Genomic DNA, 17,218 nt, shown 5'->3' on the forward strand with positions numbered 1-17,218 from the left:
ATCGTGAATTCATGATTATGTTAATTATTTAGAGAGAAATAAAAAGTTGGTAGACCAACTAATCGGCCATAACATACGAACTTAGTACCCAATGTATTCCGATTTAATAATTATTGCGGCTCCGTATCTCGATTTAGTTTGGAGGTTTGGTCCCATCCGGCAGAGAGCACGAAACTTGGCATGCATATAGCTTTTAGGTTTATAAGAATAAATAGAAGTAGAAACACGCTGAGAAGTTATTGTTTCTCTCCCTCCCCCCACTTTTATATCCCCATTTTTAGTTTATATAAATTTTCATGAGAACTGTTAAAGCTACAATAAACATGTCTAGGAGAAGTATATATTCTCTATAGAATTCTCTGATCATGTGGACGGTCAGTGCAGCGGTTGAGAAGTTTACAGAGATCTGCATGCATTTACTCGCGAAATGCCTTTTATTTAATTGTACTATACAATTTTATTTATTTTTAATATAAATTTTATTAACGCTTGTTAACAGTACAGTAACAGCGCGAAAATTGCACTGACACAGTTCTACTAAGTGGCAGTAATTGGTTAAAAACAGGTAACACGGGCCACAATCATCGCGTTTGGGGTGACAACTTAAATGGCAGGGAAACAGTTTCACGCCACACTTGAATAATGCTGAATGCTCTCGTGTTACAAGTTTTTTATTGTAATTGTTTTAATTAAAATTACGAAATTTTTGCGAATGTCCAGTAGTATACCCTGATTTGAGGTTGTAGGTACAAGAAAGAAATTACTGTAACGGGTTTTTGTTATTTTGACAACATTTGCTGTGTGCTAGTTGTTGACTTGTGGGAGTTAAAAAAACAGCAATTTAGCATACGGTACTACTCTAACGACAGCGACGACAAGTAATTTATTTCTAACATAGAACAATATCTCGAAAGGTTACACAGATTGCATGGACGAGTTGTAGTCAAATTATCAAATCTAGTATTCTAGAACTAAGTAGATCTCATTTTAGGTACTTAACTTTTTACTTACGGAATATTTAGCGTCTCACCCCTTAATTCTAAAGCTCTCTACATTTTGGAGATTTTTCCGGTTGTTTTATAAAGGTTCCTGTTCCTGAGTGCTACTTTCTGTCAAACAAATTAGCCATTTAAATGTTTCAACTAATTTTGCGGTGTAATGTTAGTATGTCTCACGACAGTTTAAATACGATTTAAATGTTTTCTTTTTCTTTTTTCAGAATAGATGCATTTTGACTCGTATACTACAAGAAATAAATATTATGCCGTTATCTAAGTAAAGGATTCAACTTCTAAGTTCGAACTTGGTCAATCAATAATCCTGGATGCACCTTCTGAAGCTGTTGGTCGCGGAATGGCATGGCGATCGCAATCATGCTAATGCTATCGTAGAAAGCACCACGGATGGGTGGCCGCGCGTCGTGAGTTGAAAGCGACATGCTGCACGAACCGATCGAGAGAAGCCCTATTCCGACTCGGTCGATAATAGTCGATATTCGCAATCATGCGAGAAGTATGCTTGTGTGCATGACAGCGGTGGTCATGAGACCCATTTGGTATCCGACAGTTGACATTTGTCAAATATGTAATATAAAAATTTTGGTAAACATATAGCCAATAGAAATGAATGCATGGTAAAAGCAAACTGCATTACAAAACATTTATCTAGGTACCCTAATTATCAAGCAATCAAAGAAAAAGTAAATCACAATAGTAATTAATGTTTACTTTATGTAGATTTTTGATAAGGAAACAAAGTTTATTCAAATTATTAGCAGATAATCTGTTGCGCAAATATTTGCGCTATATTTCAAACTGTGTGTATTTAAATCGACCTGCCGATTATATCGGCCGATATATCGGTATCGTTACATTGATAGCATTGACAAATTCTAATTATGGAATAGTCTGGCTACTGAAACATTACACAATATTTTGGCGGGAAATTTAAAAAATCATGGGCTGGTCACACTTTGCGTAGTAGGAATTATAGTTTTAATACTAGAAAATATATTAGATTTTCTGTGCACACGTACGGTACCTAAGGCCATAAGTTAATATACGTTGACGAGCACTCAAAGTTAGCTCACTTAATTTCTACATCTATGTAAAGTACAAAGACATATATATACATGTTTCGTCAAGATATGTTTTTATATTTATATCAATATACTACTGACCAGTCACTCCACAGATTTCTTCTAAATATTAGTTTTCAGCAACTCATTACGTTCCAATGTTTAGATTTTATTGATATTTTCCAGAACTTCTAGTTTATCCGTTTCTTTACACACTTGTCCTGTTCATGAGATTCAGGTATTAATAAATTCACGTACTTAATCAAAGTTATAGGCAAATGTTAGAACTAGTACTTAAAGTATCAAAATATTAATAGAGCACCAACCTACTAAATTGTTTACGACTCGTAAACATAGCAGTTTTTGGTTATAGAACGCTTCACGTCGACTTCGCACATTATCGTAATTATTTATGAGCTAATAGTTTGCGAACCTCACTCAGTATAGTCATTATTAATATTATTTAAAATAAACCCCTTATAAACCGCGAACAATTTGAATGAATGACATAAATTGACAAAAGACTTTTAGCTTTTTTTTAAATCATAGACAATTGGTGATACCACATGGAAATATCTGTCAACAATATTTGGCTAGCCAGACTCTATCAAAGATAAACTGCTATTCCACCACCACGCGCCACGGTTCAACATTTTTGCCTATTACAATTGGGTCTCAATTTCGGGACCATGAAATTTCTCGTCCAGTACTTTTTAGGGTTCCGTACCCAAAGGGTCGACCGGGACCCTATTACTGAGACTCCGCTGTCCGTCCGTCCGTCTGTCACTAGGCTGTATCTCATGAACCATGATAGTTAGCCACTTGAAATTTCTACAGATTATGTATTTCTGTTGCTGCTATAACAACAAATACTAAAACAGAATAAAATAAATATTTCTTTCCAATTTCGAGGTTCTCATCCAATCACCGAAGTTAAGCAACATCGGGCGGGGTGAGTACTTGGATGGGTGACCGTTTTTATAGATAATGGTACGGAACCCTTCCTGTGCGAGTCCGACTAGCACTTGGCCGGTTTTTAATTACATGCGGCCCCGTTGATATAAGAATTGGAAAGAAAACGGAATTCCAAGTCCAATTGTTATAGGAGCTGCAAGCTAACCACGAGGTCATCGAACAGTTTATAATATTATATTACTCATATAGCTTTTGCAGCAGCCGGGATGTTTTCAACAATAGGTAATTCTTCTGTTTCAGCTCGATGTATATTTATTTTATATTCAAATGTAAATATTACAACTTAAGTGTATGTTTCTTGGGAAATTAAATAGATAGGTAGGTATGTATAGTTTACTGTTCGTCTGCAGAAACGAGTATGCAATCGGTACAAACGGTTCCAATACATTAACTTAACAACGTTAACTTTATCTGCATTGCAATCGTAATAATGTCGATAGTCTGAGAATACTCGTCCGACCAGCGGGACTGCTATTTCAATATCTTACCGAACTTTTTGCTCAAACCAGTATCGAGATCCGTTACAAACACACTTTATTGGAGACCACACTTATATGAGTCCTGATGCATTTACTCGTTAAGCGTCAGGCATAACAGGCCCAGCTCAGATCTGGGATTTTATTTCCTTGGCCAACGGGACGCAGACGAGTTAAGCGTTCGGGTTGGCTAGTGTAACGGTGACGTTCGGATGCGTTACTATTGCGACATTATGCGTTGAAGTCGCCTCTGTATCAGTCAATTGCCTCGATATGAGCGACGTTTGCCGCCGCATTACTGCCGCGATTATGACGTTCATCCTTAACTCATTTTATCAAGGAAATTGACAGATACAGTGGCGGCACCAAGGCCGCCGCAGTAATGTCGCAACAGTCATGTTCATGTAGCTGCAGTCTGATAATTAAAGTGGCCTGAATAAAATAAAAAAAACAATTGCTATTGTCAATTTCACTGACAGTTACCACTGATAGGGACCGTGCGCGTTGGAGGGTCTGCCATCATGTGGCCTGAATCGTAACCATAAACATGTACATTTACACCTCGCGCCAAAAATCTGACGGCTCCTGTGCTGCCTCCTACAGTTCATGCACGCTCCCTATAGTATAACCCTGATTGAAGATCTGCATAAGATGAATCAATTGTACATATTTACGTTTAAAGGCGATTTGCAGCAATTCAATTGACACGCAGAGCTTCACTCGCTATCATTGACAATCGCTTCTTATTATATCTTAATTTTCTACCCGCAATTCTACAGGATAGAAGAAGATAAGAAACCCTAAAACATTGACTCATCAATTAAAATGGCGCATCATCATCAGTGGAATTTAAATTATCAGTTATGTAATTAACGTACCTTGTTACAGATCTCAAGGAATTATAATATATAAATGAAGAAGTGTTATTTGCATCAGTCTCTCGAACAATTTGTAAAGCGAACAGTTAAGACTCACTTATGCTGGTTAAGAATACGAGTCGCCAGCGCTTGCTAAGTAAGAATACAAGAATACGCGGCCCTCAATGTTTGAGACACGATTTTCTCCATTTCTCAGATAGGACGCGACAGGCTGTGAGAGATAGTGAAATTAAATTGTTATAATCGCCTCAGGTACGGCGGAGATAGTAACTTATACCTACGGATATTAGAAATATGGTTGACGTATAAATTGCCGACACGGATGTTTATTCTTAGTTCAAGTTAGAATGTTTTGTTATTGTTATCTTTAATATTGATATATTTCATAGGCGTGTTTCTAATTCGAGCATAGTATATCAAAAAGAACAGCAGAGACCGGGTTAAGCTTTTGTTACGTGTGTTTTAGTACATTACGATACAACTGCGAAAAGTAGGATATTCGCAACGAGTGGCGATGTACTGTAAAACGTAGCTTTACACGTACGTATAGGTTATTCGCAACTCGTGTCGATTAAAACACTCCCCTCGGTCGAGTTTTAATTTCTCGCCACTCGTTACGAATTTCCTATTTTTCGCACTTGTATCATAATGTACTATTAAGTCCTTATATTATTACTAGGTTATATATTATTACTTAAATGGATTTTAATGTTGAATAATTGTGAAATAAAGATTCCAAGAATTGACATAACATGACAAAAAAACACGAATTAAAACCATAATTTAATTCAGTTCATATGTTTAAATGTTTTCATAATTCCTTTAAGGATCATAGGATCTACGTCTTAATTTGATTTTTCCTCTCCCTATAGTAAAATTACCAATTTTTTTGATACAAGCCAAATCTAGTACTCTTAACTCTCAGGGACAGAAGGGATAGCTTCTGTTTTTCTTTGCAACAGAAGAATTACAAGGTGCCCGTGAGGAAACGGAAAAAATTTAACCATGTATTCCTGAAGTCATAAGAAGGAAAAAAAACTCATACAAATTTAAGTCAAAACCGTCAAAAAAAAATTTTTTTTCACTTTTTGTATGTTTTTATGCATAATAAGTACAGGTTTTTGGAAATTTTATGGATTAATATAAATTGGTACATTTTTTTCATAAAAACTGGTCTATTCAAAGTGTTCCTTGTCACTTTGACATCTGTCAATAAGGACGTCTAGACTAGTTCCCATAGTGGCGACATCGCCATCAAAAAGCGATACACTGAAACACGATAAAAAACTTTTTTTTTTAAATATAAATTGGTATTAACTCTGAAACAAGGCCAATTAAAAAAAAGTTTATATGACACTTGTCTCCAAATACGATCCGGAATATACTGTTAAAATCTTTCCGTTTCCTCGCGGGCACCGTGTATAATAAACATGATTATTACATATTAACATTATCATGCCGTATATGTAAGTAGTTTCAAGAGGCCAATTAATCTGCTCCATTGTTTCCATACTTATCTCGTTACACGTCCGTCTGTCTGTCTCTCCGACTCCATAATAGCATATCAGTTGTTCAGCCAATTGGAGAGCAGTGGAAACGGATATCGCGCATGACTTGAATGTTTTAACACGTGTGTAACGTTAGAAAAAAAAGGTTAATAATAATCGTTTCTATTTTATTAGTTGATATTTTTCCTTGTATTACTGTCACACACACGCTCAACTACAACAAGCACACAAGCTTCTGAGACCTTGATACTGGCGAAATAGTCCCACTGGACTGAAGCCATAATTTAAATAACCGGCCAAGAGCATGTCGGGCCACGCTCAGTGTAGGGTTCCGTAGTCACTCTTCCGTCACAATAAGCTAAACTGGAGCTTAAAGTATAGTAAATTGTTAACCAAGGGATGAAACGGTACCTTTCACCCGAGTTAAACAAATAGGCAAATTTGCATAATCAGTACCTAATTAAAGTAAGTCTTTTTACTATGAAGGGAAAACTTTTTGCGATAACTCAAAAACAGCTAAACTGATCAAGTCCGCTATAGTTTTCATTTAATGTCTTAAGCTCTACTTCCCCGATTTTTTTCATATTTTTTGGACCTATGGTTCAAAAGTTAGAGGGGGGGGGACACATTTTTTTTTCTTTCGGAGCGATTATCTCCGAATATATTCACTTTATCAAAAAATTATTCTTGAAAACCCGTATTAGTTTTGAAAGACCTTTCCAACGATACCCCACACTCTAGGGTTGAAGCGAAAAAAAAAATTCACGCCCACTTTACGTGTAGGAGAGGTACCCTAAAAAAAAAAAAAAATAGATTTTATTGTACGACTTTGTCAGCTTTATTGATTTATATATCCATGCCAAATTTCAGCTTTCTAGCACTAACGACCACGGAGCAAAGCCTCGGACAGACAGACAGACAGACGGACATGGCGAAACTATAAGGGTTCCGTTTTATGCCATTTGGCTATGGAACCCTAAAAAAGAAAAAGAACTAAAACTTCAATTGGCCTGTACATCTCTATCTCTGCATTGATTTTGGAGTAACAACTGTAGGAGTACCCAAAGTAGCACTTTTATTGGACGTCCGATTCTACGTCCTATCACTGCAAAGTCTGAGCTTCTGCAGAGTTAACTTGGTCCGACTACAAAGGTTTTTCAGTTGATATGACGATTCGGCGCGCATTGGCATTGACTGATAACTTTACTTGCGTAAAACATACACCACTATTTGGCTACATTTGCATAGCTCCATACCTATATACAATCGCGTAGCTACATTGGCCATTCATTAATCATTACGTGACTGGAGTAGAACAGTATGAGCAGAATGTTAAACTCATTTTCAACACGCGAACGTGACACTTTTGCATCCGATATTGAATTGTTACTCATTGAGGAATCTGAAAATGTGGAATAACTACATGCTCACTGCAGACAAATAATAAGAAAAACTCAAACATGTTTTCATCAATTATTAAGCCATGTCGAGTTTTTACCTCGATTTTTTTTTGAGTAATGACAAGCATATTTGAGTAATTACTGCGGTTTTGCAGTATCTTCCTGAGACCCCCGGTACAAATTATTGTACATATTGCACAATTTATTCTGAACTTTCGTTTATTAACAAAAGGTTCCAAGTTCAACAAAAAACCGCGTCTGGGTATCAGGAGGGTATAGTCACGGTAAATTCTATCTAATTAATTATCAAGGTATGTACCTATATTTAGTTATGTCATGTCATGAAACATGAACACACCGCCTATACAGTAGACATCAACGTGATATTGAAACTTGTATTGTACTTAGCGTTACTTTTCGGGAAGTACTTAAATACAAATTCTATATAAAGCACCAAAAATATCCACGTACAAAATTATTAAAGTTGAATAGTACATTTCTTCCCAGTGTCTCCAGTTCTAAAAAACTCTGTATAGTTATAAATAGATTTGACATTTAGATTTGTGTAAGTATATTATAATTATCTGTCCATTGTGTTGCTAAATTTGCTATCTCTGTTTAGTACGAGTACAATGACTTAAATCACGGTACGGTTTAAGCCCTATTCTCGAACGCGCTGCCAAATTCATTCACAACAGCACGAGTTAAATTATCCTAGGTGGTAAGATAATTGACAAGACACAAATGTAAGCCGACTTCGGTATATCACACCAACACGAGCGCAAGGCACGGTTTGAAATTTACATAAACACTTAACAAGACCGACCATTATATATCTTGAAAGTAACACACCCTTCGATTTAGACTAACTAGGGTTGCTTGTACAAGATGACTTAGGTGACCAATCCCGAAATCGCGAAAAAAATTCCTGGCTGTTTCATACATTTTAGCTGGTTTATTTTCTATGGGAGGGTAACAATTTTTTTCGCGATTTCGGGGTTGTCCCATAATAAAAGTTGCTTAGTAAAATCCCAAAACCTTTCTGGCAACGGGAATGCACATATTTTTTGGCCACCTTGTATATCACTATATTAGGTTGGGAGAAACCTCTTAGTTATATATGCGCCTAATTATCGTCGGCAGACAGACAAGCTAAAGTAAGTACCAAGTTTGATGGAAAGTGGTCTACGTACTGCCTACGGAACGCTGGACATTTTCACTACTCAAAGCTACAAAATTTAAAGGCAGGATCCTAACTATTATCTTTCTTAAAGCTTTGAATATCTGTATTGAAATGAAATACGTAGCACTTACGAAATCAGTTATATTTCTGAGAAACATACTGAAGTGGTAACTGGATCGTTAAATTTAGAATGTTTTATTCACTGCTGTATCTTTGTATCCCAGGAAAATGACTCGGTAGATATAAAATCTTATACCTTTAAACGAGCAATTCTTGTATATATATATATATATATATATTTCTGTGATCTCGGAAACGGCTCTAACGATTTCGCTGAAATTTGGTATATATGGGGGTTTTTGGGGGTATACAATCTATCTAGATTAGTCTTATGTTTGGGAAAACGCGTTTTTTCGAGTTTTCATGCGTTTTTCTTTCGACGCAGAATATGGTCGCTAATTTCGTGTTGCCGGCCACTGTCCGTCTGGTCCAGCGGGTTAAGACGCGGACTGCTAAACGAGTGTTACGGGTTCGAATCTCAAACGGTGACTAAGTTTTTTTTTTATATGTTCAAGTTTATATATAATTTTTTAATTTTTATTGTTTTAGACAAGTTTAATTTAGTAAAAAAATGTAGTTAAGATTATCACCTATACACCACCATATTACAATAAATAGTTATAACCGAGCAAAGCTCGATCGCCCAGGTATATAATATAATATAATATATTAAACATGTATCTAATAGTAATAAATAGGCGCATACTTAATAGGCCTGTATCACCTAAGTAATAAAGCGCTGAATTAATGAAAGTTTACTTTGTCTTGCCTTTCCTCAGACTTGGTCAAATGTTGACAAGGAGTTCTGAGCTAGAAAAATTAGCAAAGCGTTAGCAAGGCATACGGCAACCCTGCACAACTAAGATAATTAATCGGCAAGCGTGCCATATTAGTCTGTAATGCCCTATTTGAGGGCATTGTAACCAAATGCTCGGACAATGAAAGTAAGCACGTTGTGCGCTCAAGGCTCCTTGCCTAAGAGACGTGGGACGATAGGAGGAGGCGAGGCCGCTGCCCGCGCGCAACGCTTTTGGTATGACGTGTGGCCTCAGATGTTAAAAGCTCTGCTACATCTGTTTATACTGTAGGTGTCGATCAATTTATCGATGAAACATTATAATTATGGAAAGGAAACGCGTGTTGGAAGTAGGAAATTTGCATCAGACAACTTATGCCGAATTGTCTCGGAAGGTGGCGCCATGAAAAATAAAAGTTTAGTATCTCTACCCTATTTCGTACATGTGTACACTTCGACTTTAGATTATGTATATCTTATTCAAATTTCCGAACTAAATCAAAACCTAAAGTACCTAATACAGACAGTAAATGTTTCTCGGGTAGCCCTCGCTATTTATGGTAAAAAGAGGTTCGCTGAGAGGTTGTTAAAGATCGTGTTCCGGATAAGAAAATAAACAAAGTTTACATATATGCCGTAATGATAAAGTAAATGGGTGTAATTTTTTTTACCCTTGAAACACCGAAGCTAATAAAATATCTTGGCGATTTTTGGCGTAGGTATTCCTAGTGCATTTGTATACGGCAAAAAAGGGATGCCTCGAACGAGTATGTTTTAATGAGTATAAAAGAGTGCCATTACGATATCCCATCACGGAACTCAAACACGCGATAACATCGTATTCTGTTTATTCTAACTGTAATTCAGGGTTCTGTGAAGCTGTGTAATTATACCAGAACATGGCCAGAAAATAGCTCGTATTCATGACAATTGTATTTCCGAGTTACAATGCAGCAAAGTAATCTTTTTTACCATGTGTGTGACCGACGTTGAATATTATTGTTCGCGCCTCTGTGTGCGTGGGATTTTGGTTTTACTACGATTTGATTATGTGTGTGGGATGTTTACAAGTATATAATGAACTATAACTAGTTCAATCTTTCCTTTTGAACGCCAAGAAAACCTAAAATCGTCGATACTAGTCGTGCCCCTGTGGGCGCCAAGGACAACTATAGGTGTTATGGCGGACGCTGTCAAAGTAACCTTCACACTTTCGAGTAAGGTTTACAATTACATTAGCTCCATTACGCCCGGGATATGGAAGGTAGAGGTAAGGAATGCAATCTCCATAGGCAGAACGGATGCAAAAGTGTCCAGTTGTCAGCTATAAATAATAGTTCCAAATCTCTCCAGAGTAGCGCTAGAGTAGCTAAGAACCTAGGCGTTATTGATGGAGTGAAGTGCGCTGTCTATGATTTGTTTTTTTTTCAAGTATTGTAAGTATTGTAGGGCCACCCCATTTAAGGTTTTTTGATTAAAATTTTTTGGGACATGGAGATTCCATTCCTTTACCTCCACCTTCCATAGCCCGGGAGCTTGGCTCTTGGCGTTTGAGTGATGTTTATTTGTTTGTTTGTTTGTGTGTATGACATAAAGCGTTCAAAGGGTTAAACAAGTCTAGTTCTTGTCTTTTTATCTAGGTACGTTTTTCTGAAGTTAGAAAAATTCAGTATATTTTCTTTATCACAAAGGACAATTATTATATGGGTGGTTCCGTGAATTATTTCTGTGAGGTGGCCGAGAAATAAGAACTGACGCCTCAAACGTCCATAATGATTGTAATCTTACTCTGAAACCGTATAGAAGACACTGATTTAATTCACCAATAATCATGGCGTGCTAATTTGATAGTTTCATATTTGTTCAGCCGTGAAATTATAACATTGTAGACAGTGCCGGATTAAGACATTTTGGTGCCCTAAGCATTTCTAGACCATGGTGCCCCCTCATCAAGATTACATTGAATTTTCTTGGTAAATTGAGTGACGTTTATTGTCGCATTACTGCTGAGAATAGAATTTTCAATCCGTCACATAATTTTATCACGGAAATTGACAGCACTGCAGCAGTAATGTTCAAGGATTAGGTAAGGTGAAGTGTAAGCAAATTCGAAGACCGTGCTTCGCATAAGTCCGGAGGCCAAGCCAACCATTGTCCAAGTGTAAGCGAAGACGTAAGACATAGGCCGTACTCCGCACAGGGTTTTGCAACCTCTAGAGCTTTCCTGCGAAGCTCATTCATGTGAGGGTAAAAGCCGAGCTTCAGTAGGGGCTTAACCATTGGCGATTGGTTCATGTCAGAACAAGTACCAATGGCCACAAATGTCTTAAATAGCAAATTATTGTTTACGAAAACGGGACTTAATAGGGTAAGTTTTAAAATTACCTTTGACCCGACGTTTCAAGGACGGCGTTGTCCCCATGGTCTCGGAGAAGACTGTAAAGTCGACATCATTATTTTGACGTTGGAGGTAATTTTAGAACTTAATCAAATGCGATTAAGTACCGTTTTCTTAAATAATAATGTGTCACAATTAGGCCAATACAATTAGATTTTTTCGACCTAAAAATACGTGTAATCCGAGTTTGCTCCATTCCAGGAGGTGTGCATAAATGTTTCCTCATTTTCAGTTTTTTTGCTAGTAAATCGAACGGTACGGCCGACGGAAAATTTGTTCTAATTACGAGTATTATTAAAATTCATATCTGAGGATCCGAAATGTAATTTAACTATGTTCTTACAATAAAATATATTGATTGATTGATTGATTTAAGGTACCTTAATATGTATTCGTAGTAAATTGTTAAAAAAGGTCAATATTTTTTATTTTTGGTAAAATCATGTTAATAATCCGAAAACGCTTTCTTACCAGTGTCGGATCCACCAAGTGCTATTTTAATTGATAGGGAGTTCCTTCTACATGGAGTGGTTTGGCAATCCAACGGAAAAAAATAACTCCTAAGGATCCCAAAATGTAGGCACACCTCCTGGGGTGGAGCAAACTCGGATTATATGCATTTAGGACCAAATAAATGTATTAAAACAATTTCCAGCTTGCTGGGAATTAATTCCTCAAAACGCTATTTTTGGATCTAATTTGATTGGCCTAAATCGTGAAGGTTTAAATCAGTGTTTTTAAAGGCAAAGTCTAAGGCTGAATGCGCGGAGCGTTCGATCGGCGCTTACGGATGAGGCCAAAGGTCGAGCTGGAAGAAAGCAAGGCTTGAATTTGACCAATGGGGAGGTATGAATAGCTGGACGTCCGCAGGGTCCGATCGCGGCGCGTTATCATATAATACAACCAATGGCCAGGTGTGAGCAAGGCAGCCCAGCTGCGAAAGAGGACAGCATGGATTTGGATCCATGGCCAAGCGAAAGTGAGGCAGTTTGCATAAAGTAAAAGGCCTGGCGTCGCATAAGACCTAACGCCGAACTGCAAAAGAGTGGCTTGAAATCGAACCTATGTAATCACGGTCCTCCTACTGCTCGGCCTTTGGCTTAACTCGAAAGCGCAACTTGATATGATGCTTTTGTTTTTCGGACTTCGCAGGGCCCTTTATTACACTTTGAGAATTAGGTCACAGGATCGCGGATCTGCAGCAACTCGGCCTGGCCGACACATCTGGTGTGCAAGAGAGCAAAATACGCTACAAAATCGGTAATCTACGGAGAAAATCGGTTGGCCACAAGCCCGACGGTAAGATTTTTTGGCCATGAGCTTTGATGGCCTCCGCGTAAGGTTGGGGATGTGCTTACGTGTCCTCACTCTCTTACGACTTCGTTATTAGATGGGTACTTGCACACGTATCAAAAAGTTTCGTGTACCTACATAAGTACTACACTACGACTGCGATGCTGATGCAGCCTGCGCGTTTTTTTTCCTACGATTTTGGTGCCCCCCTACACGTGGTGCCCTAAGCAAGTGCTTATTTTGCTTAATGGTTAATCCGGCACTGATTGTAGAGATGAAAACTTTCGTTAAGCTATAAAACATGACAACGATAGACCACTAATTATAGACAGATCGGTGTAATTTTATAAGGCAAGTAATCGGTTAACACACAACTAAGAAATGAAACCGATCTGATCTTAATCATGAACGTTTTTTCCATGATATAAAAGATGCTGGTGGTCGTGCGTGACGGGACCTTCGTGAGATCACGGTCACAGGCACATGCGATAGACCAAACGCAGTTACATTGCGTGTTTTCACTTCATAGTACTTCAACTACGTACATTGTATTAACTACATAAATCCACATACGTATTCCTAACCCATATATGCTCATTGAGTGAGTCCGTAACCCGCACAGATAAAAAAGATATCTTAATTCAAAACGCAAAACTCTCTTGCGCACGGTTGCTTAAATAAAATAATAAATTGCTTACTCCAATAAATATGTCTTGAGTTAAAAACAACATAATTTTTAAAAGGAGAATAAAAATTATTTAGTTTTATCTTTACACATTTTTAAAGCAAATGGTAGTGATTTGAGTTAAGATATTAATTATTCGCCGCAAGAAAAAAAAGTCTTAGAAAGAGATATAGCACGCTCTTAAAAAACGGTTTTATCTTGAGTAACTCTACCTCAAACCAAAAATATTACCAAATTCCAAAGAAGAACCACCAAATTTTTCCTTTGAGACTTTTAAGTTTTTAGGCAAGAGCGATTAATTCTTGGTTTGATGTTTTCAATTTACAGTCAAGAGCTAAAGCTTTTTTAAAAAAGAAGCACCAAAACTTTGGTTTGAGACTTTTAAGTTTTTATACAAGAGCCATTAATTCTTGGTTTGATGTTTTCAACCTACAGTCAAGAGCCAAAGCTATTTCAAGGAAGAAGCACCAAAATTTTCCTTTGAGACTTTAAGTTTTTAGACAAGAGCGATAAATTCTTGGTTTGATTTTTTCAACCTACAGCCAAGAGCCAAAGCTATTTCAAAGAAGAAGCACCAAAATGTTGCTTTGAGACTTAAGTTTTTACGCAAGAGCGATTAATTCTTGGTTTGATGTTGTCAATATACAGTCAAGAGCCAAAGCTTTTTAAAAGAAAAAGCACCAAAACTTTGGTTTGAGACTTTTACATAAAATAGTATCAATAAATTTGATGAAGGGGACAAGAGCGCTGGTGGCCTAGCGGTAAGAGCGTATGACTTGCAATCCGGAGGTTGCGGGTTCAAATCAAACCCCGGCTCGTACATTATGAGTTTTTCGGAACTTCTGTACGAACATTTGATATTCACCAGTCGCTTTTCGGTGAAGAAGAAAAACATCGTGAGGTAACCGGGCTAATCCCAATAAGGCCTCTAGTTTAACTAGTGCCTACGCCAATTCTCGGAATTAGTTTCCAAGCGGACCCCAGGCTCCCATGAGCCGTGGCAAAATTCCGGGACAGCGCGAGGAAGAAGAAGATAAAGAGGATTATTGAAAACTACAAAGATTTCAACGAATGACGAAAACCCTGCTGGTTTAAGAAAATTCATTCTTTATTCAAGACATACTAAACTTGGCGCTAAGAAATTTCAGCTCTAGATATAAATAATATCATATTTCACATTGAGTAACGCACTCTTGAACCGATTCTTTTTCTTGTTTTTATGTAGAAATATAATTCTCAATTCAATTATGAGTATCTAACCCCAAGAAACAAAGTTCAATTTAAAAAATACAATACTTAAAACAAAACGTAAACGCTCTTGGTGAGAATAATGAGCTTTTTAAAAAAAAACTTTTTATAGCTCGGATAGAGAATTTAATTTTTTAGCTTAAATAATAAACTTTGAGATATTTTATATCTTGACGCAAGAATTTTATTGTTTCCTTATATAGGAAACACAAAATGTCTTGACACAAGAGTATTTACTTGGCTGGAGAACTATTTTTTTTCTGTGCGTGACCTCAAAGAGTTCAGACCAAAAACTAGCTCTGGCACGTATGGGAAAGCAACAGTATTGGTGTAAATTTTTATTTTAGAAGAAAAATTGTAAGAATGGAGAGGAATATTTTTCGAGCGGCGAGGTGTTTTTTAGATTCGCGTTATTGGTGGGTGTCCATGGGTTATGGTAAGTATCTGTAATGTCTACATAAAATCTTTTGTTGATGACGAATGAGGACGACCAATGAAAAGACTTTGGTCAAATCAGGTCACCCACTACCAACTTTTATAACAGTTTGTTTTGTTGTTGTTGAAAGATCATCGATTATGCTCTACGGTTTTCAACTTTACAGCACAGCAATAATGGCTTTTTACACGAAAATGGTCGGCAATCGCATCCACAGTATAAGAGCTACCCCAATATTCAAATGTATGGCAAGATAAATACCGTATATTTATTCGTTTAATAATAAGACTTTTTATTTTAGCGCATTAAGGTTACACGTTTCCGAATTTTTATACTAAAACAGCTTAAATCTAACAGAGCGTATCTCGTCTGAATGTCAGTGACCGTTTCGCGTCAGGATCTTCATTGTAGAATCCAAAGTTTAGATATGGAATTCATACTATCGAAGTACTTACTACCTTTTAAAGCCGTGAAGCTAATGAACCATGGGATAATCGCCACTTTTAATTATAAGTGATATCGCACGAGAGAAGACGGATGGGCCGGCTCAGAATAGGATTGGATAGGAAAACAACTTTATTGCTTTAGCATCAAAGTATGCTTTTCATTGGTGCAGTGGGACGACGTGAGAATGAATAGGTATGAAGCGGTTGTGTGCAGCAGACGAAACGTGAAGATTAAGGCTTGAGGTTAGTTAGCGTATTTGCTTTTTTATGAGTTCGACGCCGCTAACACCCTTTTACTGCACGTATTGGAATGAAGTTTTGGAAATCCCCGATGAATCAATGATTGATTAGGCTTCCAGAGAAATATAAAATGTTTTACCTATATCCTTAGATCCCTATACTCTATACAGACAATATGTTCTTTTCCATGAGGTTTGAGGTAAGATTCAGACAGAAGCAGGAAAAAGATCATCACGGTATATGTAGAAACAGATGTACTTATTACTATTTACCGCGCTCTGTTCTGATTGCTATTAATGAAAACATGCCAAAAGATGAAGACCAACCAGCAACGAAAATCACTGCGATCGCCCCCTGAGGGCCTACCGCGAACCACGTTCGACGTCACATGTGTCACACATACATACGAATTTACGAGTGCGAAAGAGAGGCAACACGTCGAACGTGGTTCGCGGTAGGCCCTTTGCTTTATTAAAAGGGGCTTCATGGTCAACGTCTTAAATCAGTCCACAACCATCATTTTTACTTTGCATTATTTGTTAAATTCCTTTAAACAAAATAAAATTAAATACAAGTGTATTTATTTGCAATTGCTTTATATATATTTCGTTCCTATTTTATCATGTGATCAGCCAGGCTTGCCTATAAATTAACGGTGATAAGACATATTTTTACTTATAAGATTGCCTTGCATGCTGTAGCTCTCTTCTTCTTCCTAGCGTTATCCCGGCATATTGCCACGGCTCATGAGAGCCGGGGGTCCGCTTGACAACTAATCCGAAGATTTGGCGCAGGCACTAGTTTTTACGAAAGCGACTGCCATCTGACCTTCCAACCCAGAGGGTAAAACTAGGTCTTGTTGCCTAGGCCTTGCATGCTATAGCTATATGAATAATACCTACCAATAATTAAATGCCATAAAAACCTGTCATTTATAGGGCATAATTAGTAGTGATACATCACATTTGATTCTATTCTATTTTATAAGTATGCAATGAATATAATGGAAGAATGTTGGAATTATAAAAACAGTGAAAATATTTACATATTTAATGAAATAATGAATTTAGTCCCCGCCACGTGACACTGCTAGCGCGGTCCTATGCTTTATGTCATATA

The 17,218-nt window shown here is 37.2% G+C and overlaps 1 protein-coding gene across 3 annotated transcripts in view; it reads right to left on the bottom strand.

Annotated features, from left to right (window-relative positions):
- LOC133520619 (uncharacterized) overlaps positions 1-17,218 on the bottom strand; it is a 133,395-nt gene that overhangs the window by 51,616 nt on the left and 64,561 nt on the right. The window lies entirely within an intron of this gene.

This window comes from Cydia pomonella, chromosome 8, assembly GCF_033807575.1.
Source record: "Cydia pomonella isolate Wapato2018A chromosome 8, ilCydPomo1, whole genome shotgun sequence".
NCBI classification, from domain to species: domain Eukaryota; kingdom Metazoa; phylum Arthropoda; class Insecta; order Lepidoptera; family Tortricidae; genus Cydia; species Cydia pomonella.